The sequence below is a fragment of the Triturus cristatus genome, chromosome 1_1 (assembly GCF_964204655.1).
Source record: "Triturus cristatus chromosome 1_1, aTriCri1.1, whole genome shotgun sequence".
NCBI lineage: Eukaryota > Metazoa > Chordata > Amphibia > Caudata > Salamandridae > Triturus > Triturus cristatus.
The window spans coordinates 162,564,458-162,591,463 of record NC_140579.1 but is presented as its reverse complement, the minus strand read 5'-3'; the positions used below and the strand labels follow the sequence as shown (position 1 = coordinate 162,591,463).

The following is a 27,006-nucleotide window of genomic DNA, read 5'->3' as shown; positions in this document are numbered from 1 at the left end:
GTGTACATCAGCCCCTTGCAGAACTCAATAGTCCCATTTCTTGTCTTAGATCTATAATTAGCTTGAAACTGGGATGGGAATCCGTAGGATTTAAGGCGGTGCACGTCTATTTGCAATAAGTGCATTTTTTGTAACAGCACTACATTTATATCCTTGCCTTTCAGCCACTGGAACAAGGCTTGTCTTTTGAGTTGGAGAATTAAGGCGAGGCGGCAGGGATTTGTTGGTCAGCATCTGTTGAAAGGCCTAGTTCCTCCTGGATCTCCCTGATCATGTGTGGAATTCCTTTATACATAGAGCTTAAGCGGAAAGGGTGTCCCCTTTGATATTTTATTCCCTCTTTTTTCATGTTGGATGTAATGTTTTTGAACTCCCTTCTTCATGCCAGTGTCTGCACTGAGTGATCTTGGACAAGTGTTGGTGAGCTACCCCTGAAAACCACAGGCTCCTGTCAGCGGGCAGCTGACATGATGGCCTCTTTATCCTTGAAAACGTATATCTGGGTGAGGACTATGTTTGTTCCAGGTGTAGACTGTCCATAACATATTCCTGCATCAGATGCTTAAATAGATCCAGAAGATAGCCAATATGTATTGGTTCTCAATCTTTCGTTGGGATACGCCTTTGCAGGGGGTGGGTTCCAGAATCCCTCATCAGTCATCTCTTCCTCCTACTCTGCCTCATCAAGGAGAGGTCCTGAACTCCCGGTCCAAAACCCTTGGGTCCGGCATGTGATCTGCTGTATGTTGATAGTCGCTCTAGCCCCTCCTGCTTGCGACCACCCCTGCCCACTCACAGCCAGCCATAGGCCCAGTGATCCTCCCCTGCTCCCTCCAGTACACCGAGCCACTGCAGTCTCCTGGGCACACGCCAGCCCTTACCCGATCCTGCCGACATCCCAGGTGCAAGCGGTTGTCCCCACTTGTCTAATTTTACTAGCTGTCCCAGCCCCCCTGCCTGTACATGCAGTCAGGCAGGGTCAAAGCTCCGTTCTCCATGGGGGATGAGGAGATCCCCGCAAGCCTATCCCAGGCCCTCCTGGTGTCCGCAGCGTGTTGTGGTGGCCAGTTTGGGTTTCGGCCACCCCGCTCATTGAGTTGCGGCTGACGATTCACACATTCCAGGTTCGCCTTGGTCTCCTCTGGCATCACCACGGACCTCCCAGAAGGGTCTGCCACTGGTCTCTTGGCCCCATGACCTGAAAAACGACTTCTGAAAACTGCCTGTGGGAGTCTGGCATGGGAGATCAGGCACACCTTGTCCTTTCAAGCCCACACCCTGAGCCCCCCCCATGCCAGCCCTCACCCAATTTCCTTTCTTTTGCGCATGTTGAAGGCGGAAGGTGTATGGGTGAGGAGTGGTGATGGAGCACGAGGGTCATTTGGTATGGCTCTGAATTGAGCAAAGGATGATAGAAGTGTGAGTGCTTTCGTGTGTTTGTGGATTGAGTGATTGGTGTATTTGTTGCATGGAGAGTGCGATGTAGAAAAGGGTTTATATGTATTTTTGCATGTTATTGAGAGAAGAGTGGTTGTGTGTAGGTATGTTGGGATGGTGGTTTGTTTTTGAATGTGTAAGTTTGTTCAGGTAAAGTTTGTATGTGGTTTTGTTGTTGTGGGGTAGTAATATCTGGTAGTTTGTTAGTCACTTGAGGTGTAGCTTTGAGGATGAAGGACTGGTGAGTTGTGCATGTCGAAGGAGAAGTGGGGGCGGGAATTGTGTTTGCGAGAGGAGTCTGTTTCTCATGTGAGAGTCGGAAAACATTAGTTTTGAGAGATAGTTTTAGGCTGGGTAGGGGGATGAATGTTTCTTATTGTTGGAGAGTGTTGAAAGATTGTTGTCATTGGTTGTGTGCGAGAAGAAGAGGATGGTTGTGTAGTGATGCGACACGATAGATGGTTGCAGAACGGGGGCGTTTGCCTTCTAATAACCTTTGTGCATGTTAAGGGAAAACAAGGAAAGAAATTAAAATAGTCACGCATAGAACAAAATAGCAGATTTAGTTTGAAATTCCTTGGTAGAATGTGCCTGCTTTTTCCACCTTTCCTTTGGCCCTGCTCTCGGGCTGTTTGTGGCTCAGAGGAAGCGGAGAATACACAATGGAGATGGCTACGTGGGGTTCCTTCCTCAAACTTACGAGGCTTTGCATGGTGTGATAGAAGGAGGGAGACTTTGGTTCTATTACTTAACCAGAATCTGGTGGCAGAGGGGGAGTGAAATGCACTTCAACTCATAATCTCCTTGGATACAGGCTGGCACCGTACACACTCTGCAGTTCCTATTCAGCCATGCACGGGCCAAATATAAAGCCAGTAACTGCTTTTCATGCATTTATAAAACTGTTTTTGCCAGCCAAAAAAAGAGTGCTACATACACTACTCAACACAATTTAAACTGCAAAATCAGGTTCAGCAGTCTCTACACAATCAGTTTAGGGTTGGGGTATTTTCTCTTTTGCATTTTTTGATTGGTTTTAGGGGTGAGGAGCTTGCCTTCCAATAACCCTGTTGTGAGAAGTTGGCCTGATGTATGATGTCACTAGTTCTAGTGTACACCTTATATCAGTCCAAGCAACCCTTATGGTGATTGGTTGTAAAGTCAACCTTATAGACCAGCTATCCTAGTGGTAGCATGGACAAGAGCAGTCTTAGGCTTAACTCTGAATGGCATGTGAAGCCAGCTGTGATACCATATATAATCCCTTGAATACCAAATGAAAGGACACCACAACAGATATATATATATATATATATATATAAAATAAAGTGTATTAATTCTAGTCAAACCCTCAGCACTCTTTATGAGATTAGAGGTAAGTACAACACAGTCTTATTTAAGCATACATTAAGTCACACAGGTAAGTAATACAGTTAGGCCCTAGGGGCCACGCAAATCATATACTAAGTAAGTGGTATAAGGACCACTGTCACGGAAATAGAATAGGCCTAGGGAATCGCTGGGGCTACCCTACACTAGCAACAGTTAGGAAGTGGGAGGCCCACGGGATTCAGGTGCAGAGTGGAAACACTCACGCGTAATGTGTAAAAGTCAATAGAATTACTAGCAGTTAGAATTTAACAGTTTAAGGACACTTCTGAAGCAGCTAGAGAGTCGAGACTCGGAAACTAGACCCTAGGATAGTCACTACCCTTGTGAGCACCGAAGTACCCAAGTTACCTAGCCCACGGGCTGCGGGTGCATAGGTGTGAACTTGCGTCGGGTTTCGTCGTGGACTTCTATGGATGGCTGAAGGAAAGTTGCTGACAGGCAGTCAGTGAAGAGTGTCCAGTGGATCCCAAGGCTGGGATCAAGAAGAGAGGAGACCTGCAAGCAGAAGGGACAGAGTCAAGGTCACTAGCCAGTGACCACGTGGAACCAGGAAGGAACCAGGCGATGTCGTGAAGATTGCAGGTGAAGGTGAAGCTTGTCGCTGCAGCCACGGGGACCAGGAGACGTCGAGGACGACCAGGACCAGGAGGCGAGCTGTCCCACGAAGGCTCTTGCTGTCGGCGGCGTCGAAGTCGAACTAGGACTCACCAAGCCTTGGCAAGCAGAACCCACGAAGAACGGAGGACTTGCTTCTGGTGCAGACCAGGAAGGTCTGGGGTGCTTCTCTTTTGCAGGGAAGCGGGAGCCAGTCTGGAGGAGCCAAACCAGCAGTGAAGATTTCAGGATGCGTAGTCACAGAGGCCACTAGCCAACGGGCAAGCAACCGGACAGACGCGGCAAGCAGGAAAATGCAGAAGGGCCCCACGCAGGACTCGTGGAGTGTGGGGGGCTGATCTTCGGTGCAGATGGTGCTTGGGGTTGGGGCTTCTCAATCCCCGGTGCACAACTTCGAGGGTGCCTCAGAAGCTGCGCTGGAAGATACTAGCCACTTTTCCCAGGTAGCCGGTCCCACGTCTCTCGTCGCCTCCACGGATCTCAGCTCGGCTGTGGATGTGGATCAGGGTCGGAGAAGTCTGGAAGTCAGGGCTCTGGTCGGGCTCTGCAGTCGGTCCCTCGTAGAACTTCAGCAAAGCAAAGGGTAGTCTCTTGATGGTGCCTGTTTGCACAGGGTAGCCACTCCTTGGCCACAAGGGAGATTCTTCAGTCTTCTTCTTTCGTCGAATGTCGAAGGTCCAGAGTTTCTGTTCAAGTTGCAGGTTCAGGATAATCTAATCTCCTGGGGCCCAGCTACCACTCTTATACTAATCTGGGGGGCTGGGTTACCTGCTAGGTCACGCCTTATGGGTGGGACCTGGGAGGGGGGTGGTTACACCCCCTTCCCTTTGTCCAGTTTCGCGCCAGGACTGGGGCTGGAGTGCCCCAGCACCGGTTTGAACTGGACTATGCACGGGACACCTTGTGCGCCCCAGGCATGTCTCATTCTTTTCATCCCTCCCTGCCCCAATACACTAAGGCCTGTCTGGGGTGGTGCTCGCACCTCCCAAGGCAGGAAACCTATTGTCCAAGCCTTCCTTGCCGGGATCACTCCCAGCAGCAGGAGGTCAGACTCGTGTCTGTGGCAGCAGCATCCATTTTGTGATGCTGGGGCTCTGGTTAACTTTAACCGGGTAAGTAGGTTACAGCATGGCTTCTCCCTCTAGAAGGGAGGGATAATATCCTCATCCCCAGAAATGGGATGGGGGTATTATTCCAAAGTGTTACACACCTTACACGACATGTTTTGATAAAGCCAAACCATAGTTACCATAACCGTTTAAGATTATAAGGCACTTTAAGAGTATATGGTAGGCTCTATCATAGAACAGCTATAAGGACATGGTTCCGAAAGCTGCAGACAGGCTCAGCTCATGCTAGAGTACCATCTCACATGTTACCAAGCACTCTGCCTCCAGGATTGTTAAGGCCTGCCATAGGAGTGGCTGATAGGTACACATGTGTCTATATGTAAGTTAGGTATAGGAATACTACACCTAAGCAAGGAGTGATTACACGACCTTGCCCCAGCTGAGTGATCAGCCAGTTGTGTCATAATGGAAGGCCAGGCCAGGGGTGGCATAATACATGCTGCAGCCCCTGGTAGGCCTAGGGTACACCTATGCCCTGGGTACCTAAGGTACACTGTACAGGGGCCAATAAGGTGATCCTATCCAAATGGGTTATGCACCTAAAGTACATAGTATCAATTTAGAGAGAGAACAGCCGGGCCGTAGGTCTGATTAGCAGGCCCACAGCCACATCTGAGTCGAAAACCAGTAAAGCAAAAGCAAAAAGTGGGGGTGAACATAGAAAGCAGACCCTACTCTCCTACACCTGTCCCTACCCCAGAAAAGCAGAATAAATTTGCTAGGGCCCAAAGACAAAAAATACTCCCAGTGAAGCACATCATGTAGGAAAAATGAAGTAGACAAAGTACATGAAACCGGAAACCACCTGAAGAGGATTTTAGGAAAACCAGTTGAAAGTGCAGTGCATGAGACCGGCACTATGCTACCATTCCCCAACCTAAACAGGCAGAAAAACACAGATGATAAAATCCAAATTGAATGTTACTTTAGGTTTTATATGGCATAACAATCCCCCATGAGGTAACCTGGGGCACAAGGAGAAGCTTTAAAAGCGCTCAACAGCACAGATACAGGTTTTAGTAATTAACAGACATTTAAAAACAGACAGGCCTTGAGAGCTCTTAGCACAGCGCCAGGATGCTCTCTTTTGAGTGACAGTTGCACTTTACCAATACCCATATTCAGTCATTTGTTCATATAACGTCTACTATTCGATTATATGCAGAAAATGCAGTAACTGATAGAGACTACTAGCCACAGATTCCTTCACGTAGAATTATCCCCAGGCCTGAGAATGGATCCGGAAAACTTTGTTGCCCAGCATCCCTGCGCGCCAGGGGGACGACATCACGCGACTCCGCCCAGGCGTCGTCCGCGCACATGATGTCAGCGAGGTCACATAATACCCGCCTGGGTGCGCCTATGTCAGTTTTTTCCTTTTCCGCGTGCAACGCGGATTCGATCCTTGCTACGGGCCTGTTAGGGCCCCTTTTTCTTCCATTTCTTTTCGGTGGAACAGTGTGCGAATGCCTTCGGGCTTTAAAACTTGCACATCGTGTGGCTGCCTCATGTCGGCGATGGATCCTCACCCCATCTGTATGTGGTGTTTGGGGAAGCACCACGACTCCACTGATTGTGAGGCGTGCCAGCAGATGGAGCCGAAGTCTCGGCGGGAGTGCCGGATGAAACTTCTTTCGGCTCGTGTGTTCAGGTCGGCGTCGGCACCTCGTCCGGACCCTGTGGAGGGTTCCTTCGCAGACTTCGATCTTTTTCTAGGTCGCAAGAGCACCACTCACCTATCGGTAACTGTCGCAGTTTGTCCCCGAGGGTCGGGTTCCGGCCAGTCGGGGGCCTGGGCTCTCCGCGGGTGGTGCGGCCCCGCGTGTCGTCCACATATCCGCCGTTTCCCAGCGTGGGGGCGTCCAGAGCTCAGATGGAGACATATATGCGGCGGCTTTGCAGGCCTTGCTGGCTTCTCCTCCTCCTCCTTCCCCTCCTGGGACGTCAGCGGATCCCTTGCAGTGTGCGGGGCCCTCCGCAGTGTCGCCGGCGGCTCCGGCTCCGAGTGGTTCGGATCCAGGCTCTGAGGATGTGGTGCAGTTGGGGTGCGGCCCTTCGGACCACGGCGCCTCTGCTTCGGCGCAAACTCCCGCAGAAGTCCCTGTGGTGTCGCGAGAGGTGGCCGGGGCTCGGGTCACACCCCCGAGCCCCTCTCGGTCTTCGGGACAGGCGGCGTCCTTGTCCGAGGCGACGCCGCTTTGGCGCTGGCGGCTACTGGCCCTGGCAGAGCCGCAGGGGGCGGGAGAGGGCCCATCTCGCCCTGTCACGAGTTGCGGCTGGCAGGGGACTCCTCGTCCTTCCCCGGGCTCTTCTCATCCCTTCCCCGGGCTCTTCTCATCCCTCCGGCTGCCTTGTCGGAGGTCAGGGTGGCGCCGCTCCGGCGCCGCCCCTTCTCCACCCCGGCTCCGGCCCAGCACCGGTCTCCTTTGCTGTGTGCTGTGTCGGATCGTCGCCTCTACGTCTCCTCCGGCACCGGTTGCCGACGGTGGCCTGCCTCAGGTTGCGGACTCTATGGTGCCGGGCCGACGTCGGGTCATTGACTCGTCTTCGGACGCCTCCTCTTCTCCAGAGGTTCGGCGGTTGGTGGTGTCATCCTCGCCGGAGACGGGCTGCCGTGTCGTGGCTTTCTCCCCGACGTCGTCAAAAGGTGACTCTTCGCCGTCTCCACGACCGCGGTCTTCGCCGGAGCAGCCGTAGGTTCCCCATTCCTCAGTCCCTCTTCCTTCTTTCTGGCCTTGGCGCTTCCTTCCTCCAGTTGGCTTGGGGGATGGCCGCCTTAGTTTGCAGCCGTCGCCTAACGAGGAGCTGCTTTCCCCTCTGCGGGGCCCCACGGAGGCAGGTGCGGTTTTCGCCCGCGCGGTTTGTTCACGGCTGTGGGCATTTTGCGTATGGGTGATCCAGCTGCCCATTTCCCCGCCGATCATCTTTTGGAGATTCTCCACCAGGGCTCTGGTGGTAGGGAACGGTTGCTTCCCTTCGAGGGTTCACTACATTCTTGTCTCTTGGGAGCGTCCTGCCACGGGGAATCCAGTGCCACAGCACCTTCTGCACCGCCACCATCCGGCACCGCGTGATCCGGTGTGCCTTTCTCTTCACCCTTCGACCAGAGGCCCCCTTTTACAGTCTGCCTTTCCTGCTTTTCCGCTGCTGTTGTCCCACCGTCATGGGAGGCACGCTGGCTGGACTCCTGGGGGCGCAATGTGTTTGCCTCGACCAGTGCGGCTCTGTGGGGCCTTAACACATTGTGTGTTTTGGCTAGGGCCATTTATTGCTTGTGGGACTCGGCGGAGTCCCTTATGTCTGCCGCTTCTCAGGAGGGTGCCTGTGTGGATTTGCGACACCATGTTCTGGATGGTCGGGAGCTGGCGGCGTTTATCCTTCGCTCCGCTCTGGACATCTCGGAGGTGCTGGGTCGTGCCATGGCTTCTTCGGTAGCCCTTTGTCGCCATGCCTGGCTTCGAGACAGTGTGTTCCCGGAGAATGTTCGAGAACGACTGGTGGACCTTCCCTTCGATGGTGCTCTTTTGTTCCATGCCCCTGCGGACTCAGCCATCCAGAGGTTCTTTACGGGGCTTCGTCTTCCTCCTCCTCCTCCTCCTCATTCCCCTCCTTCTCCTTAGTGACCTGTGTGCTGCTCTGGTTCTTGGAGCTGTTCTTCCGTTGGGGCGGGTCGCCCCGGTGGTCTGGCTGAGGTTCTGGTTCTGTTGGCTGCTGGCCAGCCCCCTTTTTGACTGTGTGTTTTTCCTTTGGGTTTTTCACACAGTGCTGGGCCTGCGATTGGGCCTTCTGCTTTTCCCATCTGGCTGCTTGATGTGCCTCCTGTGGGGTTTTCTTTTGCTGCAGTTCTTTTTGTTGTCCTCTGCTGCGGAAGTTTCTTCCGAAGACGTTCCCAGGTCTTGGGATGTGACATGCCCCATGTGGGGCAGGGTTGGTTTGTTATATAGCCCTGGTATGTGCTGGGGAGTTGTGGTCGCCTGCGGGCTTCTGCTCTTCGTGGCGTTATGGTATGTTGCGGCTGCAACCTTCTTCTTCGCCTTTTTGCTTGAGTATTGGTTCTGGGGTGTTCCTGGTGTCTGGCGGAGCGTGCCTGTGCCGCCCTCTTGTTCTTTCTGCCCTCTTGTGCCTTCTTGGGGCTTTAGGGGGACTGTCATCCTGCCTTCTCCGCTGCTTCCAGTGGGCCTTGCACTCGGTTCCACATCTTCTCTCTGTGGGGGGGATGGTCCCTGACTTCTGGACCCTCTTGCGGGCGCAGTTTGTCCCTGCGGGGTGTTGGACGCTTCTTCCTGGTTGACCTTCGGTTCCCCTTTTATGGCTTCCGCCTGCTTCTTGCTGCCGGCACCTTCCTGTCGGGGATTGCCTTGCTCTGCCTCTTCTCCTCGGAGTCTCTAGGTTGCACTTCCCCTTCGGTTCCCCTTTTTGGCCTTGGGCGATGGTTTTGTTGCCTCACGTGGGTGTGGGGTGTCTGGCCTCTTTGCGCCTTGTTTTGTTCCCTCTGCTGAGTTCAGCCAGGCTCTCTTCTTCATTTTCCCTTGCCTGGGGGAGGGGGCTCCTCGTCCTGTTTGGGAATCCGGCCCCGTGCGGGCATCTGTTCTGCCCCGGTGGGAGGGGTCCTCTCGCAGACCCTCCTTCCCCTTGGGTATGGCTAGGGTATCTATTCTACGTGAAGGAGTCTGCGGCTACTAGTCTCTATCAGATGTACGAGTTACTTACCTTCGGTGACGATGTATCTGGTAGAGACGATTCTAGCTGCAGATTCCTTCACGGCCCGCCCTTCCTCCCCGGCCCGCCCTTCCTCCCCGTTCTGCGAGGGCTTGTGATTTGGTCTTTTGCACTCGCTTCCCTGTGGGTGGCGATGTCTTCTATGAGTACGTTCTTTCCCTCTTTCTATCATGCTGTCCCTTTTTCCTCCTCGTTGTCACATGGGAGGTTAGGTGGTTGGTAATTCTAGCTCGTGCGATCCTTGCGGTGGGGGCTTTTGGCTGTGCCTTTGCCCTTGTTCCTGATGAGGGTTATCATACTCTGTGATGGGGATGTCTTCGAGTTTTGTCGTTCCCTGTGTGTCCCCGACTGGTTCCCCTTCCTTGTCTTTGGTTGGGATTGTAGTCCGGTTGCATGTTATCGTGACATTTTTACACATGTCCCTTGGTCTCTACCAGATACATAGTTACCGAAGGTAAGTAACTCGTACACCGTTGCCACTCACTGAAAACTCCATGATTGAGAGATTCTCTGGTTTTCGCAAGTCCAAGGTCTGTCGACAAATGTGGGTAAAATAAACCAAGACCATGGTGATGAAATTTGAACTACCTATAAAAAGATATTTTAAAACAAATGGGGTGCCATTAGAAAAGGAATTGTACTGCATTGTAGCAGTTATATAGCGCTTTCTGAAGCGCTTGCCTACTTGAGTAACACGCTACCCCATGTATGTGTGTGGTGGAAGGATATGGCTTTTGTTTTGATCCTATGTGGGAAGTGTTGTTGATTATGACTGCCAAGGTGCCAGTTGTCCAATCTGAGATTTCGTGTATAGTTGTGGCCCTGAGCTGGTATGGTTGGAGGGAGAGAGAGAAGTGGAGAGATCTGTTGGGATGGACATTTTTTATCAACCCAAATCTGAGAAGCGATTAGATTGTAGAAGATATATTCGGGACCTGTAGTGAATGCACAATATTAAAGTCCTCAGTGCCCAGTAATATGTGACAGATCTGTTCAGGTATTCCATGCTTGTTTGTTTGGCGATGTGTGATTGTACAGTGCTGGTGATGGACAACCCTCATAGCAGATATGTCTTATGTGAATTTATCTTTTAGAGACTTCTAGCCGCAGACTCCATATCTTAGAATTTTCCTGAGGCATCAGACTGAATCTGGAAATTTTTCAGGAGCAGTACCCCTGTGTGCCAGTAGGTGCCGTTGATCACCTCTGTGTGGTGTATCCGCACCAGAAGTGACGTGCACAGTGCCTATATATGTAGGCACCCGCCCCCCACGTTGCATGGGTGTCTCCCTCCCCCTGCACAAATTACCAGAGGTAGATCGATAACTCGCCCCTATATACCTCGAGCTTTTTTCTCGGCAAAACAAACGCATATCTTGCACAACTATCTCCTCGCCTACCAGTCACACATAGTGGAACTGTAGCAGTCACTAAACCGAGCGTCAAGTTTCCGACGTAGCACGCGCACTCTGAGCACCGGGGTAAGAGCTCCGTGTCTGCGAGCAACCTCCTCTCAGATCATGAGGTGTGGGTGATACGATTCAGACCACGCATTCTTCCGCCCCCCCTGGTCCCTCGCCACGTGAGAGCACACTCGTGTCAATTAAACACCATTTTTTATCACCGGCCTCACCTATGAAATAATGCAGTATTAACGCTATACATCACAGTATAGTCACGTGCCCCCACTCGCGAAGCATGGACCGGTTGAAGACACACCAGTTTCACATCACCGTAAGTTTGAAAATCTCTTGAGCACACTCTGCCATCTCACACGTTCAATCAATTTCCTAAGAAATACACCCTTTTCCCCGCAGGTACTGGGGTGCTCGACCTCCATTGCTTGGAGGCCCCCCCCTACCCTTTCCCTTTTTCCCCCCCTTTTTTTCGCTGCATCCAAACAGCGTCTACCCTTGGAGTCGCAAGAAACCCAATCACCGGACTCCTATAGGACTTCCCAAACGGTATGTACGGATAACCATGCTTTCTAACCCATCAATACACGTGTAATCAGCTAATACACAGCTCATCTCTGTCTCTACAACAATAAGACGGCCATTTCATTTCTCTCCGTTAGATACACCCAGTCCTTTGCACAAACATGTGTTTACCCTGATGAAGACCTTCCACAACAAGTGCCACATAGAAGGTCGAAACGCGTTGGTTTCTAAAGGAGGCAAGCCGTATTAAGAACTCCAAGGAACAAGATTGACGTCAAGTCCATAAACATTTGCCCGACACCCAAGTACAGTGTCATAAACCTGTTCCCTACTGTCTGGAGGCTTCCTCCTATTGGCACTCAAAAAATACTGTTAGTCTGTGAGGACTAAAAGAATAGGTCCCCGGTATCTTATATGAAATGTGTAGGACTCCCTTTGCTTGTTGATTATTTCACATTCCGTTATTCAAAAAGTACCACTTAGAACTGTCTTTGTCTTTCCATGTAAATATTGTTGTTGCACATGATTGTCCAATTGTCGATTTGGTTTTTATTGTTAAGTGTTTCTAAATGTTTTTTGTAATCTGATTCAAAGTTGTACAGCACCGAACAGACCTTGATGAAAAAGATAAAACTTAGCCCATGAATATTACATGTACAAGGTGGAAAATAAAAATCCACTTTAAGAAATCGACCCCTTGATTTATGGTGACAGAGGTATCATGTGTTGTTACTACTATATATGTGCACCCCAGCACGCTGACATCAGTTTTTTTCTTTCCGCGCCAGTCAGTGCTAAATCGGATAGAGCTACCCCTTCAATCAATTTTTGGCTGAGTTTTTTTTTTTACTTTAGTCGCGAATTTTTTTTTTTTTTTTTTTTTTTTTTTGAGTTTTGGTGTAGCAGGAATGGCCTCTCAGAAGTGTAGTTTAAGACCTAGGGTGCTTGTCACTGACCAATGTCTGTGACAGACCCACATCTTGTATGCCTTTTGTGCCTCGAGCTCTACCACAACATTAAGACCTGCATCGATTGTCTCACCATGAACCTGAAGGCCTTGCGGGAGCGGTCCCTCAGGCTCCTGGTGTGCGACGCCTCGATCCCGATTCAGAGGTGGTCTGGGGATTGGTTGCAGAGTCCAAAATCTTGTCACACTCCGTCATCGGGTCACTTCACAAAAAGAAGTGCAAGTACTTCACCTTGTCTGTAAGCTAATGAGACAAGGGAGCATCGATATTCGAGGCTTAGCTTCGCGGTTGAACCATCGCCTGGATCGGGTCTGCGCTTCCCTGAGTTTCCAGGTACCCGAGCGACCCCCGCTCAACTACATCAGTTTTATGAGGCCATACACCTCAATTTGAGTGGCCCACTGGTGCGCCCTTTGGCCCTGCGTGTTTGGGAGGGGCACCTACTGGATCCAAACGACTGCTCGGACCCCGTGCTAGTCAAGTCCCTTGGATCCACGTATTGTTTCAGACCGGCGCCGGTTGTACCACCTCGACTTTTCCCGATGTGCTTCCCAATGCCAACGCTCCTCTCGGTGCCACTCCCGTTCTGATCCAAGACTGATGCCGGTGCCGACTAAAGCCATGACTTCCAGGCCTGAGCCCTATTCTTATGTGCTAGGACTTGGGAAGGATTAGAAGGGGTCGCTAGCCTTTTGACTCGATCATAGACTGGTGTGATTTGGCAGAAGCCAGAGGACTGGCCACCTCTCCTGATACTGGCACACTGTTGCCTCTTACCATGGCTACGACGGAGGTAGCATCATTTGCAATAGTAGTGAGAAGGGTGGCTGTGGTCCTGGACCTTAGCCTGCCCTTAGTGGAAGTCAAGACAAACGTCTTAACGGAGGTGCTTCAGCCAAGAGTGCCCGCTGCAGAACTTTAGACACTTAGACGTCCTGCTTATTACCTGGTCCAATCCCAGCACAGTGGCTCCTGTGAACAGGAAGATTGCCAGCCACCACCACCCCCCCCTTCACCAGGGGACCGTAACTTCCTAACACAACACCCTATCTAGAGATCTTGGTGGTCAAAGCCTCCACCTCCCATGGCCCATTCCTTGCCACACCACTGTATAGGGAATCCAAGAGACTGGACACCTTAGGGAAGAAGTTTTCGTCTACCAGCCTGGCACTGCAGTCCATGGGCACTGCATGCCTTTTGGGCCGATGACCTTTGAGGAGGCCTAGGCTGTCTCCTCCAAGTCTGTTGCTGACGAGGGAGTGTTGCGGGGATTTTGCTCATGCACAGAACTATGCACAGGAAACCAGGACCTCAGTGCCTCGTTCTTCTCATCTTGTGCCACATTTTGCCATCCCTAACTTGCGCCACGTGATGGCTCCGGTGGAGTCAGGCTGGATGGGTGGGTGGCACAGAATCCCACAGCAACTCTTGGGCGCATATTTGGGAAATAAATTAAGGCGCGTGAGCCATCTTTCCTGCCCTGACATCACTTTTACTTTCCTTGCATGTATCAAACCGTGGAAGCAATTAGGATTCAATTAGAATATTCAGTTTTACGACTTTAATGACTGACCTTGAAGGTAATGGCGGGTTTATTTCACTGCTTGCTCTGTGGGTAAATGTTGATCCCAGCCAAGGACTCCTGAGCCTTTCTTGGCATGCATTCCACACAGCCCCAAGAGAAAACCGGGCCTGCCTTTTTTCATCCGCGGCAATAACAATTGTATTAGCATTTAGATGTTTTCTTCTACCAGCCTGGCACTGCATGCCTTTTGGCCACTGCATGCCTTTTGGCCCACTACGCCGATGGCCTTTGAGGAGGCCTAGGCTGTCTCCTCCAAGTCTGTTGCTGACGAGGGAGTGTTGCGGGAATTCTGCTCATGCACAGGAAACAAGGACCTCAGTGAATTGTGGTGTACCAAAAAACTCACCTCAGTACCCAGAACCCCTATCCGACTAGCATCAGTGTCTCATTCGTTCTCCATATCATCTCGAAGCTACCAATGATTAGACAACCCAGAACAAGCGACTTAGCGTACTCTCAGGAATGGTGGGAATCAAACACTTTTTCGTTATTATTCTCATATCAGTCCACAACAAGAGTAATCAGAGACACGGAAAAGTTTAAAATGTTTATTTTTAACTACATGCTCTAAGGTGCAGTACTTTGGCTAACATAAGCAGACAAATGATTAAAAATAAAACCATCAGCATTGTTACAATTCCATAGAAAATGAAGGGAGAAATCATATTAAAAATGATAGTGGAAAACAAGTCCTATAACATTTTGTGAACCACCCTCCCTTGGTTAGTAAACTAGTTTTATAAACTAATAGAAGGTGTCTAGGTTTGAATGGGGGACCCCATACCTCAAAGATCAGCTTTAGGTGAATCACATCACAGGATCAGCTCTGCTCTCTGTGTCTGGAAAGGTTTTCTCCAAGTGTCTGAATCATGCATGCAAATGCAATATTAAATGCACTTGAGTTTCAGATATTTGCAGCTGTGTGCTTGTTGTGTCTAGAGTGTGGGCCGATCAACCTGAATTCAACAGCATACATTATTTGACCTTGACGGCTTCTGTACAGTGTTCAGACTAAGGTCGCGGGGCACGTCTAGGGATGTGAACAACAGACCGTTCTCATGTGAATAAAAGGCAAGCAGTTTTACTTATAACAGCTACCCATAGTGTCGTGTGCAAAAGCGGCAAGATGGCGTTTAACTTCTAACATGCTTATGCTAACATAGCAATTTGTGTACATAAAACCCTGTCTTCACTACACCCTCCCTTGATCGGACCACGAACAGAATAGGGAAGCAATGTAGGAACGCAGAGTTCAAGTTCGAGTGAGACAGAACCAAGTCCATATTTTGCCAATCCATATAATTGTTAGTGAAAGTTCAAAAATTTTGGTGGGAAAAATAAAAAATTAAAACATCTCTCAGGGGCGGTATACAGCCCAATGTGGAGTAAAAAAAAGAAAAATTAAAAAAATCTGGATTAGGACGTGCGAAAGATGGACAACTGCCAATTTAATCCATCAATGTGTAGGCACAATATGTTGCAACTGCCTCCAAGAGGAAGTCATTGTAATGTTCAGTAAATGAGTCAGCCATCCAGTCAAGTAAAGTAAATGAACATACATGTTCTTCGACAACCGGAGCCTCTAGCACCATCAGAGGACAACTTGCGTGTTCTCCAAGAAAACTTTGCGCAAGGAAGTCTAGTGCTGCAGTATATATATCCCAATTCCTTAGGACTCCGTGTGCAGCTCCACAGGACATAATCCCGATACCAGAACAGTCCAACTCATGAGCCACAAAGGGACTCATTAGTTGATCATAATCCGGGGGAGGAGACGCCGTGTTCGACAGGCACTAATCCAGAGCCCATTCGAATGGACAATCTAGGCAATGGAAAACAGGTTGCACGCAAGTAAAGTATGAGAACCGGACGGATAATCCATAGGCTACGCTCAGTGGTCAGTGGTAATGATCCATAGTATTCAGGCATCCGGTAGCGCAGCTGAAGCAGCCTGGGCAGGCTGTCGCGTGGCACAGATCGTGCAGCCATTGCGGAGCAAGCAAACCAACAGCAGCACATCAGCAGTCAAGGCGAGAATTAACGGAAGCCCTTGGAAGACGCTGGAAAAAATAGAATGGAAAAATGCCGGTATCACACCAAATATTGTTTGGAAGGAGGTCACAAGGCCCGAGCCAACAACTTTGAAAAAATGCAACTAGCCAGTTGTTGACGAGGCATTGAATATAGTGTGAATCAGAGCACCGAAATGAAGTGGGAGATCAGTATTTAAAAGCGCATGCACCTCGGTGCGGGTGTTTGCTACGTGAAAGACAAATGTTTAATGGGCGGAAGTCAGGGCGACTTCTTTTTGAGACAATAGAGCCCTTATTCTGCTCATCTTGTGGAACTCTGCTTTCAATGTTGGTATGGAAGGCCAGATGGATACATCCAGTCTCCCATGCGGGGGTGGGAAAAGGACATTCTTACAACAGACTACTCGTTGTGAGACAGTTACAATGTACGGAATCCCTACTAGCATCCCGCAGGATGCCTCATTATTTAATAGCAAATAACTACCGTTAGCTAATAACGTGAAAGTGGTTGTAATCGCTGGCACAGGATTTCCCTTCAGAATGCAAGCTAAATTCGGTGCGTGGACGTTGCATGCGCCATGCAATTTAATGTTCCTACAGACTACTGAGTGATCAGGTGTGGAAGTGCATTCTTCTCCTTTTAAATAAACCTCTTTACCCTCTCTCAGGCACCTGTACGTAAATGGGAGTGACCAAACTTCATGCAGGAAAGCGGTACCCAATGCCTAAGGCATAGTGTTTCATACATGAACTGAACTTAAACAATGGAAATGGTAAAGTGATCAATCCATGGATAAGCCACACAGCTGAGTTCGATTCGGCCACAGAGAATGTTAAAGGTTCCAACTTTTCTGTATGCAATAAGGAGTATGTTGCATTCTTCATGAACAGTTTATCAGTCAGATTAAACGGCAGGAATAAAGATGTGTTCATGTAGTCCCAGGGAACTTTCCCAGCCTTTAATGTTTGTAAAGTCCATGCAAACTGCATTATAGAATGCAGTTGATTTTGCCCATGGTATAAAACAGACCTATCATTCTGTACAATATCCACAACAGATGAAACAATATTATCTTATGTGTAAATTCTGGAAGAAAGGGTGTTAATGCTATTATCAATGACAGCAAGCACTTTTTCCAAATTTGCTTGATCAATAGCTCTTAACCTAGAAGCAGCTTCAATTTGAGATAATTTCTAAACTTCGTTGTAAACCGCATACACCCATCTTTTGGACCTGTCACCCACAGGGCCCTTAACAAAATCATTCAAGTATACTTTGTCATTTAATTTGGATAAATGATGTTTAACTGACGCTAAAGTGGAATGTGTAAGCCAGTTTTGACATAATTTTCCTACAGAATAGGTAGTAACAGAATGGGAAGATTCAAATCGGGGGTCAATTCTAACCTGTGTATAACCGGGGTGCAGACCCAAAAACGATATTAACCATCCTTCAGGATCTAAGTTGGAAATATTGAAGGATGTATTAGTAATGAATGACTGCAATTCCTCAAGGGACAGATCTGTGTGATTATCCCAGGTCGGATAAGCGCCCAGATCAGGAATAGTAGGGGAATTTATCTTTTTGGAAGTAGCCAATCCAAAGCAGGTGGTCTGAAAAATGGTAGAATTCAAAAACATGTGGTTCGGGATAAGGCACGCACGATGCAGAGCTTCTGTGCCTTGTACCTGCCAAACCTTAGAACCCCAAACAGATTTAAGATCAATGGTATCTTTCCACAGCTCATAGCCCCCTATAGCCAATTCATCCATAAAGGACTTGGAATACAACAATTTAGTATGGGCCAGTCTAACTTTGGAAGCTGGCTCAGCAGCCATTTTGAAATAAAAGGCATCAGGTTTAGATACACTGAAATCAGTAAAATATGTACATTTTTTTCACTAGAGTTTTGGAGCTGCCTTCAATGGGAGCTGGACAATGTTCCCATTGCGTATAATTAACGACATTTCTAAATGTATTTGCTTTATGCAGGAAATGATTGCCATAGTGTTGGTAACAGAACAATACCCCATAATTTGCTGTGTCTAAATACAAATCTTCAGCATCAAAAGCAGCATAATATTTCAAATCAGAAAAAAGAGCCTCAACGGCTTGGACATCCCAATCAGAGCGTATGTTTTGTTTCACATCCCCCATAGAAACACGAAGTACATTGGGGACATTAATCACCTCTGTGGGACCATGAATTTGAAATTTTACAGCATCCCATACAATCCCATCTAACACAGGCCAGGTAGTAATATTAACAAAAGTCTGGTCTCTCTTCATGTGTGATGAGGAGTGGGGTGCCAAAGTTTCATCAATTAATCTAATTGCAGATCTTTCGGTTATATAGTGTCCATTTACTAGACGGAAAAATACAACCACAAATCCAATCGACGTAACCAAAAAAATAGATATGAGCCCCAGCCAAATGTAAGTCCAAGGGGGAATTAAAAAATTTCTTTTAAACCAAACCGCAAAATAGAAATTTTCGATGGGGCATTCGATGTTGTAGAGTTAGTGTTAAATGAAAAACGTGACTGGTCAACTGCACTTGATTGTAAACCATGCAACAACACATCTGTGGGATAAGTATACTCAGTATCTTCAACTGGACCACCAGCCGGTGGAGGCAATAAAGGATTTGTAACTGTATTCATCTCGATGGCAATGTCAGGCCTGTTGGTATTTGCCGAGCCAGAACAGAATTTCTCAGCATTGCTGGACAAGAGACCGCTGGAGCCATACTAAGAAGAATCGGCCACTCGTTGCAGTTTGACATTGTCAATGGGGATGTACCTGTTATCCTTGCGACCAGGAAGTGGAGGTAAAATGACTGTTCTTGTACACTGCACGCCAAGCACTGGAACCTGTGCACGATAAGAGGCGCCGAACTCCTTGTTCTCTACCTTCTCACGGACCAGGTCACCAAGTCTAGGTAGCCAGCCAACTACCGGAATCTGAAGTGCAGCATCAGTTGTGGAGGGCAATTGGTCCTTTGCAAGACTGTCGCGGGTCTCTTGTAGATTCTGTAATACAGCAGAATGATCATCTACGTCAAAGCGTGCGGCCGCTGCCGCCATGTCTAGACCATGTAGGTCCGGGATGTGAGAAGTTGGCCTGATGTATGATGTCACTAGTTCTAGTGTACACCTTATATCAGTCCAAACAACCCTTATGGTGATTGATTGTAAAGTCAACCTTATAGACCAGCTATCCTAGTGGTAGCATGGACAAGAGCAGTCTTAGGCTAAACTCTGAATGGCCTGTGAAGCCAGCTATGATACCATATATAATCCCTTGAATACCAAATGAAAGGACACCACAACAGATATATATATAAAATAAAGTGTATTTATTCTAGTCAAACCCTCGGCACTCTTTATGAGATTCGAGGTAAGTACAACACAGTCTTATTTAAGCATACATTAAGTCACACAGGTAAGTAATACAGTTAGGCCCTAGGGGCCACGCAAACATATACTAAAGAAGTGGTATAAGGACCACTGTCACGGAAATAGGATAGGCCTAGGGAATTGCTGGGGCTACACTACACTACCAACAGTTAGGAAGTGGGAGGCCCACAGGATTCAGGTGCAGAGTGGAAACACTCACGCGTAATGCGTAGAATCGATAGAAATAGTACAGTTCTGAGATAAGCAGTTTTAGGACACTTCTGGTATAGCTAGAAAGTCGAGACTCGGAAACTAGACCCTAGGATAGTCACTACCCTTGTGAGCACCGAAGTACCCAAGTTACCTAGCCCACGGGCTGCGGGTGCATAGGTGTGAACTTGCGTCGGGTTTCGTCGTGGACTTCTATGGATGCCTGAAGGAAAGTTGCTGACAGGCAGTCAGTGAAGAGTGTCCGGTGGATCCCAAGGCTGGGATCAAGAAGAGAGGAGACCTGCAAGCAGAAGGGACAGAGTCAAGGTCACTAGCCAGTGACCACGTGGAACCAGGAAGGAACCAGGGGATGTCGTGAAGATTGCAGGTGAAGAGGTGAAGCTTGTCGCAGCAGCCACGGGTACCAGGAGACTTCGAGGACGACCAGGAGGCGAGCTGTCCCACGAAGGCTCTTGCTGTCGGCGGCGTCGAAGTCGAATTAGGACTCACCAAGCCTTGGCAAGCGGAACCCATGAAGAATGGAGGACTTGCTTCTGGTGCAGACCAGGAAGGTCTGGGGTGCTTCTCTTTTGCAGAGGAGCGGGAGCCAGTCTGGAGGAGTCAAACCAGCAGTGAAGATTCGAAGGTGTGTCGTCGCAAAGGCCGCTAGCCAACGGGCAAGCAACCGGACAGACGCGGCAAGCAGGAAAATGCAGAAGGGCCCCACGCAGGACTCGTGGAGTGTGGGGGGCTGATCTTCGGTGCAGATGGTGCTTGGGGTTGGGGTTTCTCAATCCCCGGTGCACAACTTCGAGGGTACCTCAGAAGCTGCGCTGGAAGATACTCGCCACTTTTCTCAGGTAGCCAGTCCCACGTCTCTCGTCGCCTCCATGGATCTCAGCTCGGCTGTGGATGTGGATCAGGGTCGGAGAAGTCTGGAAGTCAAGGCTCTGGTCGGGCTCTGCAGTCGGTCCCTCGTAGAACTTCAGCAAAGGGTAAGTCTCTTGATGGTGCCTGTTTGCACAGGGTAGCCACTCCTTGGCCACAAGGGAGATTCTTCAGTCTTCTTCTTTCGTCGAAGGTCCAGAGTTTCTTTTCAAGTTGCAGGTTCAGGATAATCTAATCTCCTGGGGCCCAGCTACCACTCTTATACTAATCTGGGAGGCTGGGTTACCTGCTAGGTCACGCCTTATGGGTGGGACCTGGGAGGGGGTGGTTACACCCCCTTCCCTTTGTCCAGTTTCGCGCCAGGACTGGGGCTGGTGTGCCCCATCACCGGTTTGAACTGGACTATGCATGGGACAGCTTGTGTGCCCCAGGCAGTGTCTCGTTTCATTCATCCCTCCCTGCCCCAATACACTAAGGCCTGTCTGGGGTGGTGCTCGCATCTCCCAATGCAGGAAACCTATTGTCCAAGCCTCCCGTGCCAGGATCACTCCCAGCAGCAGGAGGTCAGACTTGTGTTGTGGCAGCAGCATCCATTTTGTGATGCTGGGGCTCTGGTTAACTTTAACCGGGTAAGTAGGTTTCAACATGTCTTCTCCCTCTAGAAGGGAGGGATAATATCCTCATCCCCAGAAATGGGGTGGGGTATTATTCCAAAGTGTTAGACACCTTACACGACATGTTTTGATAAAGCCAAACCATAGTTACCATAACGTTTAAGATTATAAGGCACTTTAAGAGTATATGGTAGGCTATATCATAGAACAGCTGTAAGGACATGGTTCCGAAAGCTGCAGACAGGCTCAGCTCATGCTAGAGCACCATCTCACATGTTACCAAGCACTCTGCCTCCAGGATTGTTAAGGCCTGCCATAGGAGTGGCTGATAGGTACACATGTGTCTATATATAAGATAGGTATAGGAATACTACACCTAAGCAAGGGGTGATTACACGACCTTGCCCCAGCGGAGTGATCAGCCAGTTGTCATAATGGAAGGCCAGGGGTGGCATAATACATGTTGCAGCCCCTGGTAGGCCTAGGGTACACCTATGCCCTGGGTACCTAAGGTACACTGTACAGGGGCCAATAATGTGATCCTATCCAAATGGGTTATACACCTAAAGTACATAGTATTAATTTAGAGAGAGAACAGCAGGGCTGTGGGTCTAATTAGCAGGCCCACAGCCACATCTAAGTCGAAAACCAGTAAAGCAAAAGCAAAAAGTGGGGGTGAACATAGAAAGCAGACCCTACTCTCCTACACGGGACAAACATCTTTATGCCAAAGAGCATTTCTTATGGGGTCCGCCCACCCAGAGACCTTCTAGGGAGATTATTAAGTGCACGTTGAACGCTATACAAATGGGCCAACCAGTTCCTGCCAGTACCTAAAACACTAGCTGTCAGGGATTGCTTTAAGTCACGGTTCATTCGCTCCACAACACTATTGCTCTCAGGCCGGTATGGAGACGAAAATTTGACTTGGACCCCCAAAGAACTCATGGCATCCTTGTACGCCTTGGAGGCAAACGCTGGACCCTGGTCTGAATGGAGGGTACCACATGCAAACATTCCCACAAAGACACGCAAATCCCTGATGACAGTTCGAACATCAGCACTCCGTTGTGGCCAGACCCATAAAAACCATGTGCATGAATCCACTGCAACTAAGATGTACTTATACGCAGTATCCGAGGAGAAAGGACCGCAGTGATCTAAATAAACACACCCAAGTTGTTTATTAGATATGTACAACTGTGTTTGAGTTTGACGCGCAGCAGTCGAAGGTTTAATCTGCTGGCAAATGTCACAATTAAGTACATAAGCACGAGTCTGTTTATACAATCCGCGCCACCAGTAACCTTGTTGTAAGATAGTAACAGTCGCTGAAACGCCGGCATGGGCAGAAGCCATACCTTCGTGAGCGGCTGTTATCAAGGGAAGCTTGCGGTCCGCGTTGGGAATCAATAGGTCACAAACGTCGTTAATTCTCACATAGAGAACTTTATCAGGACTTAAATGGTAAGAGTATTTAGAAGGGAAACCCCGAGGGTAATTATCACCCTTCTCTGTTTCAGCCATTGGTGCCAAGATGTCATCCTCAATCTTACTTTTGGATCTTGTAACTGCTGCTACTAGATATGTTGTCACTGCTGGTTTCGCTGCTTCGGCAGCTTAACCGTTGCCAACAGCGTGGAGCCCTACGCGTTGGTGCCCAAGAGTATGAATTACATTCATGAGCGGCAGACGACGTTTAAGTTCTGCGACTCGAACCCAAAGCATTTTATGCTTGATTGTGCTACCTTTGGAATCACGATACTCATTTTGAGACCAAAAGAATAAATTGTCGTTGAAAGACTGAACACAGTAAAAAGAGTCACTCACTATGAGAGTAGTCACTCGAGGATCAGCAAACTCCAGTGCAAGCACCAGAGCACGAAGCTCTGCTAATTGGGCGGTACAATCACCCAATGTCTGCGTGTGCACGACATCAGACTTGAATTCACCATTTACGAAAGTACCAGCCACTATTGCGCAGGCCGCTGAATAAGCATGTTTAGATTCAGTCACCGGTTGCGCCGAACCGTCAGTTCAATTCATACAATGGTAATCCTCAAGCGGGCGCAAGGACAGAGGAGCTGGATGAACAAATTAATACTGCAAATACTCCTGAGTCTGCAATGAGGCATCAAAGATGAAAGTGACATCCGGAGACATCGAAGAAGTGGCCCATTGTATCCAACGTGGATGCAAAGCTTTAGAATTCGGTACACTGGTTTTTGTCACTGCCTCTAGGGCAGGATACGGTGTGACATCCAACATGCGTTTCCCTTGCGATAACGCTCTCTCTTTCAGAATCTCCATCTGCACTGCAGTCAAGACTTTTTCGGCAGTTGAGAAGTGTACAAATGTGCCGTGTAAGCAATGGGGACTGTGTCTCCCTCATTGAACGTTAAGTACGTGAAACCCACTGCGCCAGGCACAATTCTTATTACCAGGTTTGTGTGGTTATCACACGTCTAAGTATTTAGAAGCAAGAAGATCAGCCTGCAAAGATTGCAGGATAGCTGAATGTTCTGGCTGCCAGCTCGATTTGGAAAAAGTAGGTTGTACCAAGGCATATAGCGGCTTGATACGCTGGGCATAATCGGGAATGTAAGTATGCCCGAAATTCAAAAAACCAAGCAACGATTGTAGTTTTTTCAGAGTTGTTGGACCGCTCAAGCATGTGCATTTCTCCAGGAAGTGAGGTGCTAAACCTCAACCTTCGTTGTTGAGTTCATAGCCAAAAACGACACTGTAAACGCCGCAATGTGTGATTTTGCAAAGCTAAATTTGTAACCGAAGTCCGCAAACATAACAATGATGCGGTCAACGCGACACAGATGTGGCCATAATTCGTCGTCTGTGAGATAGATATCATCAACATACGAGTACGCATCAGGGTCAATGCTCTCCCACAGAGAGACTACACGTGCGGCAAAGACACCAGGACTGTTTTTATAACCCCATGGCTAATCTTTTAAACTGTTTCTGTTTGCCGTCTGAAGTAAAGGCTGTCCATTGACTACTAATAGAGGACAGTTATGGCTATAAAAGCCATTGGAGATGTCAAGTGTGGTCTTAAACCTTTTTCTCACGAGACTATCAACGAGGGCAGAACTGTGGGTGTTTTGTCCCGGGCACGTTCGACAATGAGAGTTCAAATGCCGATAATCCAAAACTAGGCGGTACGACCCATCAGGTTTGGTTACAGTGAAAAGAGGATTATTCATGGGTGACACACATTTCAATTACACCTTGATATTCCAATTGTTCAAGGATTTCTGCGACGTGAGATCTAGCTTCTCGGCGCAGGGGATATTGGGGTTGTGGCTGTGGCATAGACCGTAATGGAATCTCATGGCTTGGTGATAATTTATCCCACCCAACCTGAGTACGATACAACGCCGGAGGAAGCACTTGTGCCCACTCTTCTGCAAAGTTCTGTGCCTGCTCCTTCGGCACAGTGTGCGCGAAAGATGGGAGGATTACCTCCTCCCCTCTGGGAGTGGCCAAAACGAAAGCTGGGGGCCAGTCCGCCTCTGCTAACAGAATGTCAAATGTAGAGGTCAGATTTCCCCCAAAAATCCCTTTTATGGTATGTTGTATGTCACCTTCAATTAAAAGGACTATGTCATACAGTCTGTCAGGGGGAGCCACTCTAGTGTCAGCAGTTTCTGCAGTAATAAATGTCACTTGCGTTCTCCTTCAGATATGGACGCAGTGCTTGCCGCACTATTGTAACCTCCGCTGTGCTGTCTAGCAGCGTTAGTGCCCATGTCAGGTTCCGAGGCTGCGTTCTCACTATCTGTGGCATACCTCGCTGTTAGTGCAGCAACTTTCATTTTCTAAAACGGGGGTCATTGTCGTGCAAATTCGTCCTGCTTGCCTTTACCATCAGCTGGGCAGGTCTGCTCTCGTCCTTGAGGGGCACCCCGTCCTTTGCCACGTTCTCCTCCACCGGACTGTGAGACCGATGTTTCCTGTGAAGAACGAGGAGAATGTTGTTCAGGAACCTGAAACCTATCAGGAGACCTAGTTCTAGTGCGATTCCGCAATTCATAAGTGCGTTCAGTAGTCACTTGAACCGGTGACGCGGGACGAGACCCCTGTTTCTGCTTTCCCTGTTTCTTAGTTTTCCAATTTTGTTTAGGAAAAGCTAGACGGTCGTCTTTAGTAGACTTAACCGTCTGAGTTTGCGGTTGTGCTGTTGTTTTAGCAAAAAGCTTCACACCCAAACTATTGCGGCCAATGGTCTTATAAGCCTCCTCCGCAATAATTTTCGGTATCTGCCGGGTTTTGTCGACGAGGCGCAGGGCATTCGACACTTGAAAGTTAACTACATCTCCCTTGACGTTAGCAAGGATGAGATCAGCAACTACGTCGAACACTCAGACAAGCCTCATGCCTAATTCGACCGCCGCCTCCGGACCGTGTTCATTCTGAACACGCTTGATCACTGAGGGCAATACAATCTTAGACAGTGTGCCGAAGCACTTCGCGTAGACTGCTGCAAACACTTTACCCCAGTTTTCACAATCTTTCACCTCTGGGACTAAGTCTTTCGGCAAACTAATGGTAAGGATCCTGTGTTTTTCCACAGGAGTAGAATTCGGAAATACCGCTTCCTGCTGGTCAAATTTCTCAGCAAGCCAATAAGGCATATCTTCCTTATACTGGGGGCGCTTGCCCATTACCGAATTAACCATGACTGGACTAATAGTAATCCCGGCCGGGCCAGCTGGTTGCGCCGCAACCCCAGGTGCCCCCACCTGGACATTGCGAGAGACATATTGCTCTAAAGCCCTATGTACCGTAATCAAGGCGGTATGGAGCTGACGTAAGTCATCCACCGGGGCTTGCAAATAACGTGGATGTGGTGTAAACCCGGGCAAGACTGGCCAAGTGGCCCCTGGAATAGACAAGGGACCTAAACGAACCGGTGTCGGGGAGGGCGCCATTAAACCAAATACGATGCTGCCAAGCAGAAATGTGAATTTCCTGTGTCCTATACGGCGTGTATCTGATAGACTACTAGCCGCAGATTCCTTCACGTAGAATTATCCCCAGGCGTGAGACTGTATCCGTAAACGTTTTTGCCATAGCATCCCTGCGCGCCGGGGATGGGGTGACAACATGCGACTGTTGAAGTACTGGGTATTTTAGTCCCAGCGGTGCAGGGGCACACACCCTATGACTTCTGGGTTCACCCTGTTCCGGACCTACAGAAACACAGAGTCTTCTGGGTGAAGTCAAAGATTCGTTTATTGGCTGCAGACCAATTACAGGTATCCTAGAAGTACAACAGCGTGTATGTTCTCAGGAGACTGCTGAAAATCATAGGAACGGACTTCATCTTAAATACCCTTTTTCTTGCCTCAAGCATACATTCCTAGGTTTTATGATACGGCCATTATAAGTGTACATTACAAAGAAAAGGCAGAGTCATGATGACCATCCCACATTCCAGTTCGGCCAGCCCACAATGATTTACACAGTAAGGTTCAGATCCCACATTTGATATCAATAGGCCCCCCAATAAACATAGCATCTCCTGTTTTGGGAAACAAGTCATAAAGCAGGAACAAGCAGGTGTGAAAGAGATTAGCCGGAGGCTTGTGTAGAATGAAAGGGTTTTATGACGGGTCAAGCCCTGATGCTAATCACAGGTGGACGGAGGAAGGGGAGCTCGTGAGACCAGTTTGACCCGGGGCAGCAGAGCCAGCTGCCCAGGTCACAGAGAAGTCAGAGGAGAAGCCCATGTACTGTGAGGCCCGTATTTACTCCATTATAGCCTATGTGAGGGCAATCACAAGATGGCCACTGCTTCCAAAATGGAACCCGCGTAGTGAAGCAGAATAGCGTGTACACAGTGCATTCATAGCTAGAACGATATATAAAGCACTCGTACATACCGCATTAACCATTTGCGGTTTGCTAATACCAAAATAGACAGGGGTAGGGCCCTGTCCCCTACGCGGTCCCGAATATTAAAGTACGACAGACCCTCCTTTTGCCCTTACATAGGCAATCACTATACTCATCTTAATCCGAGTCTAGGTCGATGTTCACGAAGTCATGGAGATGT

At 48.8% G+C, this 27,006-nt stretch overlaps 1 protein-coding gene across 6 annotated transcripts in view; it reads left to right on the top strand.

Annotated features, from left to right (window-relative positions):
- TLK2 (tousled like kinase 2) overlaps nt 1-27,006 on the top strand; it is a 2,417,851-nt gene that overhangs the window by 1,064,370 nt on the left and 1,326,475 nt on the right. The window lies entirely within an intron of this gene.